The following is a 19,693-nucleotide window of genomic DNA, read 5'->3' on the forward strand; positions in this document are numbered from 1 at the left end:
TTTCTTGCTTCAGCAAGGAGACTTTACAAATATTGTGACTTGTTACATAGTTGGTAATTGTATGGGCCAAATAATCATGATTTTTGAACGTTCTTTGTGAAGAACCTTGGGCCAAGATATCAGGTAAAACTATCTTCAAGCCCATGAGCCAAAGAACGTGTAGCTTTCTCGGTGAAATACTTCAAAATGCACCACCAAGATGTCTTGGTAACAGTGCCGTTGTTGAAACTTTTGCTGAACACTGTTCCTAAACCATGTCTATGTCAGAAAGCGAATGTTAAGTTCACCTTATCTTAACCCTATCCATCCACCTGATGCAGATCGATCACAGTATTGGTACGACTGTATCTAGATGAAGTCCTCCATCCAAAAAGGAAGTGAAGTCCTTCTGGGCCTGCTGCATTCACCAGCAACTTTGATGTGCGTTGCTTGAATTTCCAGCATCTGCAGAATTCCTGTTGTTTTCCTTCTGGGTCTGGTAGTGTGGTATTGCAGGTTCACTCCCCAATGCACCTCTCTGGCTGAAACCCTGACTAATTTTACCGGGAAGCTCGTAAGTAACCCAGTGGTATGGACGAGTGAGTGTGAAAATGCTTTTCAAGCCCTTAACGCCCACAGGTGTTCTTCACCAGTCCTTCAAAGACCTGACTTTGACAAAAAGTTCCTTGTCCAGGTGGATACCTCAGGAGTAGGCATTGGAGCAGCGTTGGTACAAGGATAACCTACAGAAGAGAGACCTATCCCTTACCTGAGCCGAAAACTCCTCCCAAGGCAAACAAGCTATTCCACCACTGAAAAGGAATGTCTGTTAATTAAGTGGGCCAAAGATATAGCCTCCCTCTTCTCCTTGGCAGGGAGTTTGACCTTTACACAGACCACTGAGTGTTGACATGGATTCAGACAATAAAGAACCGTAAAGACAGGGTGACCTGGAGTTATCTGGAGCTCTAACCCTTCATATTGTGTGTACACCATACAGTGGAGAGAGGAAATGTTACAGCAAACTACCTGACTCAGCTGCTGAGCATTGTTGCCGCAGGAGAGGATGGTGGTAATGTGACGGAGAGCACTCAGTAAACACATTCCTTACACACACGCATTTGCACACACACAAACGTCACCTGGTCATTCTCCTGTCATAGCGCTGAGTGGGCACGTTTCAGTATCTTCCCTGGTATATTCACATATTGGGTCCTAAACTAAGCTGATTGGCTTCATGTTACTTAATTCCAATTCATGTGTAGTCTTAAGTTAACTTTGTTGGTAATTAAAGATGGTACAGTATGTCCTGGTGCCAAATAAAAAGGAGGTCATCACCCTCAGTGAGAGAGAGATCAAGGTTGTCAGGAGTTTGCACTGGACAAAGTATGGAGCTATTATTTTACTTTCTCATAGATATACTTTTGTAAGTATTGGCAGTTTTCTTTTCACTGTTTTCACTCAGTTTTGTAAGTTTGATTTTTGATGCATCAAACAAACACCCTTGCACTAAAGCGCTAAGCGACTCCAGCCATTTTTCCTTTGGTCATAACCCAAGTATCTAATAACGTCTGTAAAATCTCTTCTGAACCTCCACTAATTTAGAGAAGAGGTTCCCGACCGGGGGTCCGTGGACCCCTTGCTGAATGGATTGGTCCATGGCATAAAAAAGGTTGGAACTCTCTGAAGGAACAGCGTGGAACAGGCCCTTCTGGCGCACCACCCAGAACCCACCGGTTTAATCCTAGCCTAATCACAGGATACATTTATAATGAGCAATTAATCCAGTAACTGTTCTATCTTTGAAATGTGAGAGGAAACCGGAAAACTTGGAGGAAACACACACGCTCATGGGAAGAACTACAGATGGCGCAGGCATTGAACTCTGAATTCTGATGCCTCAGGTTGTAATTGTGTTGGACTAACTGCTACGATACCATGGTACTCTTCTGAAAAAATTCACAGCTGAAACCCCTCATCCCTTGAACAAGTGTAATATTTTTTTTCTGCAGCCCCTCAAGCATCTTCATATTCCTCCTGAAATGTGGTGACCAGAAATGATGTAGTCCTCCAGCTGCTGGCTAGATGTTGTGTAATTCAACAGAACTTGCTTCCTTATATTTGATACCTCTATTTATGAAGCCAAGGACTCCATGTGTTTTATTAACTATTTTACCTATGTCCCCTGCCACATTCAAAGATTTATGCATATGTACACTGAGGTCTCTTTGCTCCTGCACACCCTTTGGAGTTGTGCCATTTAGTCTCTCTTATTCCCTCTTATTTTTCCTGCCAGAGTATCACTTCACCACGGAACAAATTTCATCTGTTAGTTGCCTGTCCATTCAGCAACCTATCCATGACTTCTTGCAGTCTACTCCTATCCTCAAGGTTCACTACCCTTCAGTACCTGGTGTCATCTGCAAATTTCCAAATATTACCCTGCATGATTACAGTATATTTAAACCACTAATATACTCACAAAATCAGAAGGTTCCTGCAATAACCGCTGGGAAATGCTATAGTCCACAATCCTACAATATGTAAATCAACCAATAAATACCCAGTCCTTGTGTGGACAAGGCATAGCAGAATATTATACGTCTTGAATTTACTTCAAGGCATAAAACACTCCACTTTATGTCTTGAAGCCTATTTCCCATCAATTTATAATTAATTGTTCAATCCGTTCAGGCTTCAGTCTTATTAAGTTCTTAGTGTGTGGCTTAATGAAAAACCTTTTGAAAACATTGCAGATTACATCTTTCAAATGTGTCTGTTATCTAGACAGAAGACTTCAGTCAGGTTAGTCAACTGCCATTTGCCATCAATGAAACTGAGCTGGCTCTCCTTTATCAATTCCAATCTTCAGTATCTCCATTTATCATTTTCCTCCTCAATTGGTAGTGTAGAGGTGCAGAGGGGTCTGGGGGTATATGTCCACAGATCCCTGAAAGTTGCCTCACAGGTAGATAAGGTAGTTAAGAAAGCTTATGAAAGCTTAAGTTAGCTTTCATAAGCCGAGGGATAGAGTTTAAGAGTCATGATGTAATGATGCAGCTCTATAAAACTCTGGTTAGGCCACACTTGGAGTACTGTGTCCAGTTCTGGCCGCCTCACTATAGGAAGGATGTGGACACATTGGAAAGGGTACAGAGGAGATTTACCAGGATGCTGCCTGGTTTAGAGAGTATGGATTATGATCAGAGATTAAGGGAGCTGGGGCTTTACTCTTTGAAGAGAAGGAGGATGAGAGGAGACATGATAGAGGTGTACAAGATATTAAGAGGAATAGATAGAGTGGCTAGCCAGTGCCTCTCCCCCAGGACACCACTGCTCAATACAAGAGGACATGGCTTTAAGGTAAGGGTGGGAAGTTCAAAGAGGATATTAGAGGAAGGTTTTTTGTTCAGAGAGTGATTGGTGCGTGGAATGCACTGCCTGAGTCAGTGGTAGAGGCAGATACACTAGTGACGTTTAAGAGACTACTAGAAAAGTATATGGAGGAATTTAAGGTGGGGGGTTATATGGGAGGCAGGGTTTGAGGGTCGGGACAACATTGTGGACCGAAGGGCCTGTAATGTGCTGTACTGTTCTATGTTCTATGTAATTTTGTTTCTAATAGTTTTCTCCAGTTGAGATCAACCTGAGGAGAGTACAGTATTGTTATCTGGAATGTCCCTACACTTAATTTTGAACAAGATTTTAAAGTTTTTTTTGGCCACTGCACTGTATCTAAGGGGAACTGGACAATTATGGCAAATCCTGCTGTTATCTCTACCCACCACCCCTCTCCCCCCTCCCCCCCCCACAGCAACTTAAAATGCATTCTACTCAGACTCTTCCTTTACCAAACAAATCACTACTTCTATGCATGGGTCATTTTTATCCTTCGTCATTCTCATGCCTCCTCTCACTCCCTGTTTGCCTCAAAGGCTTCTGGGCTCACTCCTAAATCAGCTGCTATTTTCTTCTCATACTTTGCTTGCTTTAATTTTCTTCCACTTCCCCTCAGAACTCAGCTTGGTGCTTTGCCAAGGATTCTATTGCAGACACATTTAGGTTGCATTTTTTTCTGCAGTATATTGGAATGATGTCAACTTCTATGACAACACATTATGGCTACTAAAGCTGGAGATGGAGTTGTTATTTGAAACTTGCAGATTTCCTATTTTTGGAAGATTCAACATGGACAGACAGTTCCCTCATTAATCCCCCCAAGATTACTTTTAACATCCAGAATTTCTTCAAGTTTCCTTCCAATTACCTCCAGTAACTTCAGCATAAGGTACTTAAATAGAATTTCTGTAGATTTTGCCGCTGCACAACTAATTGTTTGGAAAAAGGCCTGATGAACTTTTTTTTTCTTTAACTGTACAAAGAATCTCAATGACAATATTCAAACTGGAAAAAAATATATAATTCATAAACACAGGCAATTTACTTTCCTGATATATGCAAAATTATACACTTAAAATAAAAAAAGGCTCAATAGAACAACTTTGATTTGGAGCCTTGATTAACTTTGAAAATGGCTATAGTTACAAATGATTTTTTTTAATGGTTGGGTAATAATTAACATAATTGCACTCAACTACTTCAACTGACTGAAGTCAAGTAATTATATCCAAAGATCTGAAAGAACTGCTGATACGGACACGGCGGTGACAATTTTGTTGGCAGAGCTCTTACTGTTAAGAAATGGTAGAAGATTTTGCCGAAAGAAATAACAGCTTTCAAATGATGCTCACTGCTCCTTAATGAGAACACTGTGTTATGAAGAAAAGGCACTCCTGAACTGGAAATTACTGGAAAGTTGCTGTCTTATTTGCTTTGCAATTCTGTTAGCTTTTGGAAGTGGCATCTTGTGCTTATTGTCTTAACCATTTTCATGTTGTTATTGCATTTGTACGTTAATTATCCATTAAACCGCAAAAATAGTTTAGGAATTCATAATTTCTTTTTTATTAAACTGCTGATTGTTGAAACTAAATTGGAAGTATAAAGACATTTTCAAGCTTAAACCTAGAGTAAAGAACATCGCACCAGCAAATTCTGGCTCATTGTTATTGTTTTCTGCAGGTTTCCCTTAAAGGCATGACATTTTCAAGGATTCTTGTACAAATCTTTCATGGCTTAGTGAAACAGGATCATATAACGCATAAACCCATTTAACTTGGAGAATTATTAGATTTATATAATTAAAAATTGCAACCTGCTTTTATAAATTGCATTTTCCAGAGATTCACAAATGCATAGGGCAGAAACTACATAATGTCCAATTGATCAAAATAAAAACAAAACAAACCAAGAACCTTCCTAATTAAAGGAAATATTGAGCAGACACATAAGCAACCGAGAGTCTTCATTAGTTTCTAAGCTACCATTCTCAAATGTCCAGCCACCTCTGAGCTTGTCCTATCAAATCGGTTAATTATTTCACATAATTTGCAAAGAGTAGTTTCAAGCCCTCACATGGGTTGATGCACTTACTGAGAGTGAAAAACAATTATTCTGAAAAACACCATCATAAAATGTCACACGTAACTTTCACTTCATACTAACCTTTCCTTTTATCAGGAAACTTGTATTGGAGACTGGACCCTAGGGAAGAAGCTGCAAAGTGCGACAGAGAGAATCATTCTCCTGCGGAGTAACAGTTTTCAGCACGTATATGATAGTGTTAATGGACAAACGAGCAAAAAATCTATAGATATCAACAATGTTTGGAATTCTCAAGCACAGACAAATATAATAAGATTTAGAAAGTTGCAGCATTTTAGCCAATATAAGGCAATGAAAAAGTTCTGATGAAGGGTCTCGGCCTGAAACGTCGACTGCAGTCCTGACGAAGGGTCTCGGCCTGAAACGTCGACTGCACCTCTTCCTACAGATGCTGCTTGGCCTGCTGTGTTCACCAGCAACTTTGATGTGTGTTGCTTGAAAAAATTCTGAGCTGGTATTCTGGATTAGTGTCTGAGATCATTGCTGGGAACGAAAATTTGAATCAGGAGTAGAGAAATACAAATGATGCCATTAGAGAGACCAAGTAAAATCTTAATATTTTAATGCCAGTGACAATAACTTACAGATCACTATGCTCACTGACATTTGCTTGATTGAAGTAAATGGAATAGACACTGTTCATGAAGAGACAACAATACACTTATTGGATAACTAATGAGAAATTAGAAAGCACTGATGAGGCCTTGCTTGGAGTATTGCGAATAGTTTTGGGCTCCTTATTTTAGAAAGGATGTACTGAAATTGGAAAGGGTTCAAAGGAGGTTCTCAAAAATGATTCCCAGATTGAATGGATTGTCATATGAAGAGCGTTTGATGGCTCTGGGGCTGTATTCACTGGAATTCAGAAGAATGAGGGGTGACCTTATTAAAACCTCATCAGATAGAGAAAAGCCTTGATAGAGAGCATGCTTCCTAAGAGTCTAAGACCAGAGGACACGGTCTCAGAATAGAGGGGTGTCTTTTTAGAATGCAGATGAGGAGGGATTTCTTTAGTCAGAGGGTGTTGAATCTGCAGAATTCTTTGCCACAAGCAGCTATGGAGTCTAAGTCTTTATGTATACTTAAGACAGAGGTTAATAGATTCTTGATTGGTCAGGGCATGGAGGGATACAAGGAGAAGGCAGGAAATTGGGACTGAGAGGAAAATTAGATCAACCATGATGAAATGGTGGAGCAGACCCGAAGGGCCAAATGTCATGATTCTGCTCAAGTATCTTACGGTCTCATAGTCTAATGAAGGCCAATATTGAAATGAATGTAATCAATGAATTGGATGAGTCACAGTCATTAAGTACCACACACAAAGCTATGTTAACTATCTTAAATCACTCCTTGTCTATCCAAATACCAGCAGTGCCTTTCAATAGTATTCATTCCCCCCTTGGAAGTTTTCAGGTTTATTGTTTAACAACAGTGAATAGCAGTGGATTTAATTTGGCTTTTTTGACACTAATCACCAGAAAAAATACTCTTTCATGTCAAAGCAAAAACAGATTTCTACAAAGTGATCTAAATTAATTACAAATATACAACACAAAATAATTGATTGCATAAGTATTCACTCCCCTTTAATATGACACACCAAATCATCACTAATGCAGCCATTTAGTTTTGGAAGCCACATGATCAGTTAAACGGAGATCTGTTTTTGGAGACCTGTGTGCAGTCAAGGTGATTCCATTGATTGTAGTAAAAATTTATCTGGAAGGCCCAACTGCTGCTGAGTCAGTATCTTGGCAAAAGCAACACCATGAAGACAAAAGAACACTTCAAGTAACGCTGTGGAAAGGTTATTGAAAAGTGTAAGCCAGCAGGTGGGTACAAGAAAAATTTCCAAGTCACTGGAGTATAGTCAAGTCAATCATTAAGAAATGGAAAAAAATATGACACAGCTCTGAATCTGCCTAGAGCAGGCTGCCCTCAAAAACTGAGTGACCGTGCAAAAAGGTGACTAGTGAGGGATGCCACCAAGAGAGCTATGACAACTCTGGGGGAGTTACAAGCTTCAGTCGCTGAGATAGGAGAGACTGTACATGCAACTATTCCCAGGTGCTTCACCAATTGCAGTTTTATTGGAGAATGCAAAGACAAAGCCATTGTTGAAAAAAAATTACATTAAATGTTCTATGTTCTATTAAATCTTAGCTAGAGTTTGCCAGAAAGCATGTATGAGATTCTGAAGTCAGCTGGAAGAAGGTTCGATAGTCTGATGAAACCAAAATTGAGTTTTTTAGCCATCAGCCTAAACACTATGTTTAGTGTAGGCCAAATACTGCACAGCATCAAAAACACACCATCCGTACCGTGAAGCATGGTGACGGCTGCATCATGCTGTGGGGATGCTTCACTCCAACAGGCCCTGGAAGGCTTGTGAATGTAAATTAATACAGCAAATTACAGAGAAATCCTGGAAGAAAATCTGATGCAGTCAAGGACTACGATTTGGGAGAAGATTTGTTTTCCAGTAAGATAATGACCCCAAGAATAAAGCCAATGGGATGGCTTGAAAACAACAAAGTTAATGTCCTGGAGTGGCCAAGTCAGAGCCCCGATCTCAATCCAATTGAGAATTTGTGGCTGGACTTGAAAAGGGCTTTTCACTCACAATCCCCATGAATTCTGACAGAGTTTGAGCAGTTTTGTAAAGAAGAATGGGGAAAAATTGCAGTGTCCAGATGTGTAAAGCTGATAGAGACTGATCCACACACAGACTCAAGACTGTAATTGCTGCCAAAGGTGCAACTACTAAATACTGACTTGAAGGGGGTGAATATTTACACAATGAAATATTTTGTGTTTTATATTTGTCATTAACTTAGATGACTTTCAGAGATCTGTTATCACTTTGACATGAGCGAGTCTTTTTCTGTTGATCAGTGTCAATAAAACCAAATTAAATCTACTGATTCAATGTCGTAAAACAACATGAAAACTTCCAAAGCTGGGGGTGAATCCTTTTATAGGCACTGTATATATCCAGTCTCTTAGAATAACTTCCAATAACTTTCCCACTACTGATGTCAGGCTCATCAGCCTATAATTTCCTGGCTTATTCTTAGAGCCTTTCTTAAACAACGGGACAACATTAGCCGTCCTCCAATCCTCTGGCGTCTCACCCGTGGCTAAGAACATTTTAAATATCTCTGCTAGGGCCCCTGCAATTTCTGCACTTGCCTCCCACAAGGGCTGAGGGAGTACTTTGTCAAGCCCTGAGGATTTATCCACTATAATTTGCTTCAAGATAGCAAACACCTCCTCCTCTGTGATCTGTATGCTCCATGACTTTACTGGTGTTTGCCTCACTTCTGTAGACTTTGTGTCTGTCTCCTGAGTAAATGCAGATGCAAAAAATAAAAACATAAGAAATTCTACAAAACAACACACACAAAATACTGGAGGAACTCAGCAGGTCAGGCAGCATCTATGGAATGAATAAACAGTCGATGTTGCAGACAACAAAGTTAATGGCCTGGAGTGGCCAATGTCAAGACTGGAAAGGAAGGATGCAGACACCACAGTAAGAAGGTGAGAGGAGGGGAAAAAAATAGTTAGAAGGGGATAGGTGATCTCATAGGGGAGGAGAGTGGACCATAGGAGGAAAGGAAGGAAGAAGGGACTCAGGTGGCAGTGATAGGCTGGTGAGAAGAGTTAAGAAATCAGAGTGGGGAATAGAAAAAGCTGGGGGCGGGGGGGAAAAAACTGTTACCGGAAAGAGTAATTGATATATATGCCTTCAGATTGAAAGCTACCCAGGTGGAATCCATTCAAGATTTCCCTCTTCTCTTTTGACACCATGTGTAGATGACTACTGTGGTCCTCAAAAGGTCCAATTTTGTCCCTTGCTATCCTTTTGTTCTTAATATATCTGTACAAGCACTTGGGATTCTCCTTAATCTTGTCCTCTAAGGTGAATGAGGGTGAATAACCATGAATGGGTAGCCATGAGAAACAAAATGGGAAAGTCTGCCTGGTGCAACAAGCAAACCTTAAACGTAGCAGCATAAAAATTAACTCCATGCAGTTAAGCAGATGAGGTGCTGGAGTTTTCAGGTGGTGAAACTGTAGGTGTGTAGATGGTGTAAGCTGTAGGTGTGGTGAGTAATGGAGAGTTTGTGACTCCAATGTTCTTGTGTACAGAGGACATGAGGTGTACAGCAGTGACATCAATCAATATACAAAGTGTGCTTAATGATATTGCAGAATGCATACAGTAACTTTCTTGGCCCAATATAGGAGAGCACCTTTTCTGGACAGTGAAAGTAATCTGCAGGATGAATGACAGAACCTTTCCATGGCTGAGCTCCATGGGAGCTCTGCTGCTGAAATCCTGACAGGTGAGCCTGTCATCTTCAAAATGTGTCTAAGATCACCTTCTTTCTGCATGCTGGGTAACATGCTGCATTCAGCAGTAACATGCTGGGTATAACGTTGCATTCAACAGTAACAGGCTGGGTATAACATTGCATTCAACAGTAACAGGCTGGGTATAATGTTGCATTCAACAGTAACATGCTGGGAAACACACTGCATTCAACAGTAACAGGCTGGGTATAATGCTGCATTCAGAAGTAATATGCTGGGAAACACACTGCATTCAACAGTAACAGGCTGGGTAACATGCTGCATTCAACAGTAACAGGCTGGGTATAATGTTGCATTCAACAGTAACAGGCTGGGTATAATGTTGCATTCAGAAGTAATATGCTGGGTAACACGCTGCATTCAGCGGTAACATGCCGGGTAGCATGTTGCATTCAGCAGTAACATGCTGGGTATAATGCTGCATTCAACAGTAACATGCTGGGTAACACACTGCATTCAACAGTAACACGCTGCATTCAGCGGTAACATGCCGGGTAGCATGTTGCATTCAGCAGTAACACGTTGCATTCAGCAGTAACATGTTGCATTCAGCAGTAACACGTTGCATTCAGCAGTAACACGTTGCATTCAGCAGTAACATGTTGCATTCAGCAGTAACACGCTGCATTCAGCAGTAACATGCTGGGTAACACGTTGCATTCAGCAGTAACATGTTGCATTCAGCAGTAAAGCCTTCTAGCATTAGTGAAGCATAAATATTTCTTTAGATCCCTGGAAATATCAAGTCCAGACCCTTCCTACCCCACACTCCCTGCTTCCGTTATCTGCTTTTCCTACTCTGCTATCACCACCAGTTGACCACTTGGTTCTATATGAGTTCAACAGAGTTTTTGGACTTGCTGAATAACGAGCTGCCTGCAAGTTTGCCGTCAGATCATTAGCCGCTGACAAGGACTTCAGCTGAATGGCACACGGCATATTCCATAGCCTAGAATGTAATTCAACTTCCTTTACACTTAATCCTCTCAAGAATATTGTGGTTAAGCCAGAACAAAAGAGTTTGGCAAAAGTGATATAAGTGGGAGAAAATTTATGTAATTGGACAGCTCTTTTACACATGATGGGCCAAATAGGTTGCATCATTTCAAATTGTTGATTGGGTGTTGTTTTAGTATGTGTGCCAATTGTACTACGTCTAACTGACCAAATAGGAATACATCAGCCCTGTTGAGTCTAGCAATGCAGCTCTTTTATTCTCTTGGGTAAAAACAACAGGCAACCTAAAGACCTTTTGACCAATACTCTGACAATGTGACTTAATTACTTAGATGAGGAAAACCAAGCGGTGTCAGAAAAACATTTAAGGACGTAGTATTCAAGCTACGGGAAACACAGTATCAATTCAATGTGGATGGATTTGTTAACTAGCTCTTAAGTCTGCAAAGAGTGAACTTATATAATTGGTCAAAAACTGTTTGATGTACCTTTCACTAATGACTAGAAAATTTGTAGAAAAACTATAGCGAATACATTCTCCTCTTTTCCCTGCAGTTAGTGTTATACATTCAAAATAGATCTCCATCACTGTGACAGCTGCTTGCTGAAGATAATTTAGTTCTTCTATCTGGGACATTATTAAGACCAGCTGCAAGATGATTGAATGAACATCTTTGATGAGGAATGAGGAGATGATGTTAAAATAGTTCATGGCCGGCTGTAAATAACACACTGCCTAAAACAATATCCACTCTTAATTAATAACACAGTGGAGATAAAGTTACTGTTATTAATGGGAAAATCTGTTAAAAATGTAGATTACACCACAAAGGCAATGTGTGCCAAAAAAACTGAATGGAAAGTCAAATTATGCCAATGGATTATATATTTGCGCCAAAGTGCTAAGGGGAAAGTTGGGGATGATGTTTTGAAGTAGTTCTTCAATGCATTATTTATTTTAATTTAAAACAGTATTTTATGGTAAACATTTTCTTCTATAGCATAGATCATAATGCAAACCCCAGATCAGTACATCTGAGCCGAATGCAACACATTATGGACGTGGCTGTGAAGCAAGAGATCAGTGCATTGTGAGGTCAAAGAAGCTTGCTTCAGGAAAACATTATGACCTGCTGTACATACATAAAAACAACATTGAATTCAATTCTACTGCTTCTTACAACTTTTAACATCTATTAGGCTAATCTGTAAATCCTGAATGGAATTTAGAAAACTTCACTCTGGGCTTGATGAGATACTGCCTGTGGTTTGGAGATACTTTAGTAGAATATTGAAAATGGATGGAAAAATAAGCAAAATCTGGATTTCCATTCCATCATGCTATTCAGACATTATCCCTTAAAGCAGTATTTTTAGATGATTGTATGTGTATTGCATGCAGGACAATCAGAAAGTTGTTGTGATATCCATGTGATAAATTTTTCAAGTGGATAAGGGGGCATTGTTCAAGTTCATGTTTAATTATCATTCAACCATACACTTGTGATAGCTAAATGAAACAGTGTTCCTCCAGGGTCAAGGTGGAAAAGACAGTACATTGAGTCACACACAACACATACTGTAGCACAAATATTTATGATGGCACATATGGTTATAAAGAAATAATAATGGTATTAGCATAAGCCTCTGAGTGTCATAGCCTAAAGACTGATGGTACATGGGATGATGATGATAACATATTTGGGGCATTAACTATCACCCACTTTGGCAATGATATTAAGGAGTATAACCTACTTATTTTGGTAAATAGTTTGGCTTAATTGTATGTCTTAAGATTTTATGGTCTTATAGACATTTGATTGCACAACACTGACTGTATTTAATGTTATGCAATTGAAAATCATCAGAGAGAAATGAGGTGTGAGATACCCTTGCAAGTCCAGACAGATTTAACGGGAAGCTGAACCAAGTTCTCCCTGGAGTGATGACTATTGGACATCTCAGGACTTCCCCATGCAACATCCCATCAGTAAACCTGTTAAATAAGTATTAAATTAAATGAGTCACCTTCCCTGAGCTGATCATGATGCATGGGCTTCCCATCACATTGCACTGTCCAGGCTGCAACCTTCAGATACTGTGGACCTCCAGCAAACTGAACGCCAGAATTTCCAATCCCTGAAATTCTTGTAAAGTCTGCTCTTACAATGTATCAGTTCCATGTTTCCCCAAAACTTCTTCAGCAATATCTGCAGACCCCTTGATTTCTTGGGAGCCATAATGGAGCCCGTTGCCTACACAGCCCAAGCATTTATCTCACCGTCCACTTGCAACATTTTCCTTTCACCCCTCCCCTGTCCCACACCTAACCCCTAAATTCTTGGGAAATCATTGCTGATTCCAAGACAACCTTACTAATCCTTAGCTGCTGTCTGTCTGCCTCTTCCATCCCCTACTTGGGGCATATCCAATTCATTCTTCCAGCTCCCTTCTCACTGCACACCTCCAGGTCTGATCTCTCTTTGTCCCCATGCCTACCCCCTCATTCACAACCTCCATGCTCGTAGCATGCACAAGCCTTGAGTGGTCTTGAAATAAGCAAGTGCAGTAAACAGTAGATGTTCATGATTAGTCACTGATTCCCACTGCAATGTCCAAATCACATCCTTTCCTCATTCACTACTGTATCACTTCACTTTAGTCAATTTATATACACATTTGTAACAGCCATATCAAAAATCATTCTATAAAACCATAAGACATAGGAGCAGAATTAGGCCATTTGATCCATTGAGACTGCTGCACTATTCCATCATATATGATTTATTATCTCTCTCAATCCCATTCTTTTGCCTTCCCCCAATAACTATTGATGCCCTGACTAATCAAGAACCACTTTTAATGTACCCAGTGACTCGACCTCCACAGCCATCTGTGGCAATGAAATCCACAGATTCACCACCCTCTGGCTCAAGAAATTCCTCCTCATCTCTGTTCTAAAGATATGTCCCTCTATTCTGAGGCTGTGCCCTGTCTTCACAGACTCCCCCACTATAGGAAACATCCTCTCCACATCCACTCTATCTAGGCCATTCAACATTCGCTAGGTTTCAATGAGACCCCCTCATTTTTCTAAACTCCAGTGGGTACAGGCATCAAACAGTCCTCAAACGTTAACCTTTTCATTCCTGGGATAATTCGTGTGACCCTTCACTGGACTCTCTCCAATGCCAGCGCATTAGAGGCCCAAAACTGCTCATGAATCTCCAAGTGCAGTCTGACCAATGCCTTATAAATCCTTAGCATTACATCCTTGCTTTTACACTCTAGTCCTCTCGAAATGAATGCTAACGTTGCATTTGTCTTCCTTACCACAGACTCAATGTGCAAATTAACCTTTAGGGAATAGTACTGGTCAAAAGAATTCGAAGTTCAACGTTTAAAGTAAATGCATTATCGAAGTACATACATGTCACCATAAGCAACCCCTAGATTCATTTTCCTGCAAGTGTACTCAATAAATCTAACAACCATAATAGAATCAATGAAAGTCCATACTAACTGGGTGAACAATCAGTGCGCAAAAGACAATAAACTGCACAAATTCCAGAAAAACTAATAATAAATAAGCAATAAATATTAAAAACATGAGATAAAGAATCCTTGAAAGTGAGTCCACAGGTTGTGGGAACATTTCAGTGGTGGAGCAAGTGAAATTGTGTAAGTCTCCTGTGGTTCAAAAGCCCAGTGGTTGAGAGGTAGTAGCTGTTGCCAAACCTCGTGGTGAGAGCTCTAAGGCTCCTGTACCTTCTCCTGAGGGCAGTAGTGAGAAGAGAGCATGACCTGTGTGGTGGGGATCCCGGATGATGGGTGCTTCTTTCCTGCGACAATGCTCTGTGTAGATGTGCTCAGTGGTGGGGAGGGCTTTACCCATGGTGGGCTGAGCGTATCCACTACTTTTTGTAAGATTTTACATTCAAGGGCATTGATGTTTCCATACCAGGCTGTGATGTAGTCAGTCAATATACTCACTTCCATACATCTATACAAGTTTGTCAAAGTTTTAGATGTCACGCTGAATCTTCGCAAACTCCTCGGGAAGTAGAGGCACTGCCATGCTTTCTCTGTAATTGTATTTACATGCTGGGTCCAGGACAGGTCCTCGGAAATGACAACACTGAGGAATTTAGTGTTGCTGACCCTCCCCACCTCTGATCCCCTGATGAAGACTGGCTCACAAACCTCTGGTTTCTTCCTCCTGAGATCAATAATTAGCTCTTTAGTCTTGCTGTCATGGAGTGAGAGGTTGCTGTTTTGGCACCACTCAGCCAGGTTTTTATTCTCCTTCCTATATGCGTATTCATCACAACTTTTGTTTTGGCTTATGACAGTTGTGTCATCAGCAAACGTAAGTATTGCATTGAAGTGGCACATAGTCACAGTGTAAAATGAACAGAACAGGGGACGAAGCACACAGATTTGTGGTGCACCACTGCTGATGGAGATTGTGGAGGAGATGTTGTTACCAATCAGAATAGACTGGGCTCTTCATGTGAGGAAATTGAGGATACAATTGCACAGGAAGATATTGAGGCCAAGGTTTTGAAGCTTAGTGATTTAGTTTTGAGGGTACAAAGTATTGATTGCTAAGCTGTAGTCGATAAAGGGAATCCTGACATTTGCAAAAAAAAGAGAATTCAATGTTCATCGACTTGGCCTTACTTTCTGTCTTCTGGCTTGGGCTGGAGTTGTAACCTTAACTTGTTGACAAGTGGTCTGCATCACTTGTTGGTGTTGTGGTTTTCCTTCTGTGGTCGTGGAGCTTTGTTGGCCCTGTACGTCCTGTCCGGCAGCCTGCTTTCAGCAGCATAGCAAGGAGGCCCTGCACCTGGTGGACTCTGGAAGCCAGGAAAACTGAACCACAGGCATGGTTTTGTTTTCTGGATGAGAGGCAGTTAATTCTTAATAGTTTTTAAATGTTGCGGATATTCAGAGAAATTCAAAACTTTTCAGACTGAGGTAAGTAATTAAAAACATTGAAACATTAGCGAAAATGAGATTTTAGATGTTAGAACATTAAAGTAAGGCAGTTGTAAATCAAGGCAACTAGACTCACTGTGTTGTCTAGAAGTAATTTCGGCACTCATCCGAGAGGTTTCTACTTATGATGCAGTCCAAACTTCTCTATCCCGGTGTCTCTAAAATGGTTCTCACCTCTATTCATGTGAAGATAAGACTAGTGAGCCTCTCATTACCTCAACAACACTTAACAACCCTCTTGTGATTGCTATAGCATTAAACAACTCACAGAGTTTATAAGCCGGAAAACTACCCGCCATGGATCAGAACTGAAGAAGTCTCTCAGAGGAGTGACAAAACATTTTGTAGGCAACACAGCAGGTCCTATGGACTTGATTTACTACTGCTTGATATGCAATGACCTGGATGACTGAGGACCTTCATACACATATTAAAATAAGGAAATACATCTTTTGAAAAAGTGACTTGTCTTCTAATCCTCTGCACATAAGACATAGCAGCAATTTAGGCCATTCAGCCCATTGAGTCTGCTCCGCCATTCCATCATAGCTGATTTATCATCTTTCTCAATCTCATTCTCTTGCCTTCTCCCTGTAACTTTTGTCACTGTGATTAATTAAGAACCTGTCCAACTCTGTCTTAGATGTATCCAGTAACTTGGCCTGCACAGCCATCTGTGGCAATGAATTTCACAGATTTTTCCTCATCTCTATTCTAAATGGACATTCCTCAATTCTGAGGTTGTGCCCTCTGGTCCTAGACTCTCCCATTATAAGAAACATCCTCTCCACATCCAATTTATCCAGATCTTTCAATGCTTGAAATGCTTCTTATTCTTCTAAAAGCCAGTGAGTATAGGCCCAGAGCTATCAAGTGCTCCTCACATGTTAACTGGACCATTCCTGGGATCATTTTCATGAACGTCCTCTGGACCCTCCAATGCCAGAGCATCTCTTCTTAGATAAGGGGCCCAAAACTGCTCAGAATACTCCAAGTGCAGACTGACTAATGCCTTGTAAAGCCTCAGCATTACATCCTCGCTTTTGTATTCTCGTCTTTTTGACATAAATGGCTTTCTTACCACTGACTCAACCTTTAGAGAATTCGGCACGAGGACTCCCAAGTCCCTCTGCACTTCTGATTTTTGAATTTTCTCCCCATGTAGAAAATGGTCGACACCTTTATTCCTCGTGGCAAGTGCATGATAATGCACTTCACTACACTATATTCCTGCTGATCAGAGATAGTGTCATGGCTGCAGAAAAGAAGAAAGTCATGGAGGGATTGTCCACTGACTCTCAGTGGGTGGAAGTTAGAAACAGGAAGGGGTCAATAATTCAACGCAGTGTTTTTTATAGACCACCCAATAGTAACAGAGACATCGAGGAGCAGATAGGGAGACAGATTCTGGAAAGGTGTAATGATAACAGGGTTGTCATGGTGGGAGATTTTAACTTCCCAAATATTGATTGGCAGCTCACTAGAATGAGAGGTATAGATGGGGTGGAGTTTGTTAGGTGTGTTCAGAAAGGTTTCATGACACAATATGTAGATAAGCCCACAAGAGGAGAGGTTGTACTTGATCTGGTATTGGGAAATGAATCTGGTCAGGTGTCAGGTCTCTAAGTGGGAGAGCATTTTGGAGATAGTGATCACAATTCTATCTCCTTTACCATAGCATTGGAGAGGGATAGGAACAAACAAGTTAGGAAAGTGTTTAATTGGAGCAAGGGGAAATATGAAGCCATCAGGCAGGAACTTGGAAGCGTAAATTGGGAACAGATGTTCTCAGGGAAATGTATGGAAGAGATTTCGCAAATGTTCGGGGGATATTTGTGTAGAGTTCTGCATAGGTACGTTCCAATGAGACAGGGAAAGGATGGTAGGGAACAGGAACCGTGGTGTACAAAGGCTGTTGTAAATCTAGTCAGGAAGAACAGAAGAGCTAATGAAAGGTTCAAAAAACTAGGTACAGGTATTGATATAGATCTAGAGGATTATAAGGCTAGCAGGAAGGAGTTTAAGAATGAAATTAGGAGAGCCAGAAGGGGCCATGAGAAGGCCTTGACAGACAGGATTAAGGAAAACCCCAAGGCATTCTACAAGTATGTGAAGAACAATAGGATAAGACATGAGAGAATAGGACCAATCACGTGTGACTGTGGAAAAGTGTGTATGGAACCGGAGGAGATAGCAGAGATACTTAATAAGTACTTTGCTTCAGTATTCACTACGGAAAAGGATCTTGGCGATTGTAGGGATGATTTACAGCAGATTGAAAAGCTTGAGCATATAGAAGAAAGAGGTTGTGCTGGAGCTTTTCGAACCGGATGAGGTGTACCCCAGGCTACTGTGGGAGGTGAGGGAGGAGGCCTCTGGCAATGATCTTTGCATCATCAATAGGGATGGGGGAGGTTCCAGAGGATTGGAGGTTTGCAGATGTTGTTCCCTTCTTCAAGAAAAGGAGTAGAGATAGCCCAGGAAACTATAGACCAGTGAGTCTTCAATGGTTGGTAAGTTGATGGAGAAGATCCTGAGAGGCAGGATTTATGAACATTTGGAGGGGCATAATATGATTAGGAATAGTCAGAATGCCTTTGTCAAAGGCAGGTTGTGCCTTACGAGCCTGATTGAATATTTGAGGATGTGACTAAACACAATGATGAAGGTAGCGCAGTAGATATGGTGTATATGGATTTCAGAAAGGCATTTGATAAGGCACCCCATGCAAAGCTTATTGAGAAAGTAAGGAGGCATGGCATCTAAGGGGACCTTGCTTTGTGGATCCAGAATTGGCTTGCCCACAGAAGGCAAAGAGTGGATGTAGATGGGTTATATTCTGCATGGAGGTCAGTGACCAGTGGTGTGCCTCAGGGATTATTCTGGGACCCCTTCCGTTCGTGATTTTTATAAATGACCTGGATGAGGAAGTAGGGGGATGGGTTAGTAAATCTGCTGATGACCCAAAGGTAAGGGGTGTTGTGGATAGTGTGGAGGGCTGTCAGATGTTACAGCCGGACATTGATAGGATGCAAAACTGGGCTGAGAAGTGGCAGATGGAGTTCAACCCAGATACGTGTGAGATGGTTCATTTTGGTAAGTCAAATATGATGGCAGAATATAGTATTAATGTTAAGACTCTTGGCAGTGTGGAGGATCAGAGGGATCTTGGGGTCCAAGTCCATAGGACACTCAAAGTTGCTGCACAGGTTGACTCTGTGGTTAAGAAAGCATATGGTGCATTGTTCTTCATCAACCGTGGGATTGCGTTTAAGAGCCGAGAGGTAACATTGCAGCTATATAGGACCCTGGTCAGACCTCACTTGAAGTACTATGCTCAGTTCTGGTCACCTCACTACAGGGAGGATGTGGAGACTATAGAAAGAGTGCAGAGGAGATTTACAACGATGTTGCCTGGATTGGGGAGCATGCCTCATGAGAATAGGTTGAGTGAACTTGGCCTTTTCTCCTTGGAGTGACAGAGGATAAGAGGTGACCTGATGGAGGTGTATCAGATGATGAGAGGCATTGATTGTGTGGATAGCCAGAGGCTTTTTCCCAGGGCTGAAATGGCTAACAGGAGAGGGCACAGTTTTAAGGTACTTGGAAGTAGGTACAGAGGAGATGCCAGGGGTAAGTTTTTCATGCAGAGAGTGGTGAGTGCGTGAAATGGGCTGCCAGCGACGGTGGTGGTGGAGGTGGATACTGGATAGGTATATGGAGCTTAGAAAAATAGAGGGCTATGGGTAACCCTAGGTAATTTCTAACATAAGTACATGTTTGGCACAGCATTGTGGGCCGAAGGGCCTGTATTGTGCTGTAGTTTTTCTATGTTTCTATGTCTCTATATTCCATCTGCCACTTCTTT

Source organism: Mobula hypostoma, chromosome 2 (assembly GCF_963921235.1).
Source record: "Mobula hypostoma chromosome 2, sMobHyp1.1, whole genome shotgun sequence".
Taxonomy (NCBI): domain Eukaryota; kingdom Metazoa; phylum Chordata; class Chondrichthyes; order Myliobatiformes; family Myliobatidae; genus Mobula; species Mobula hypostoma.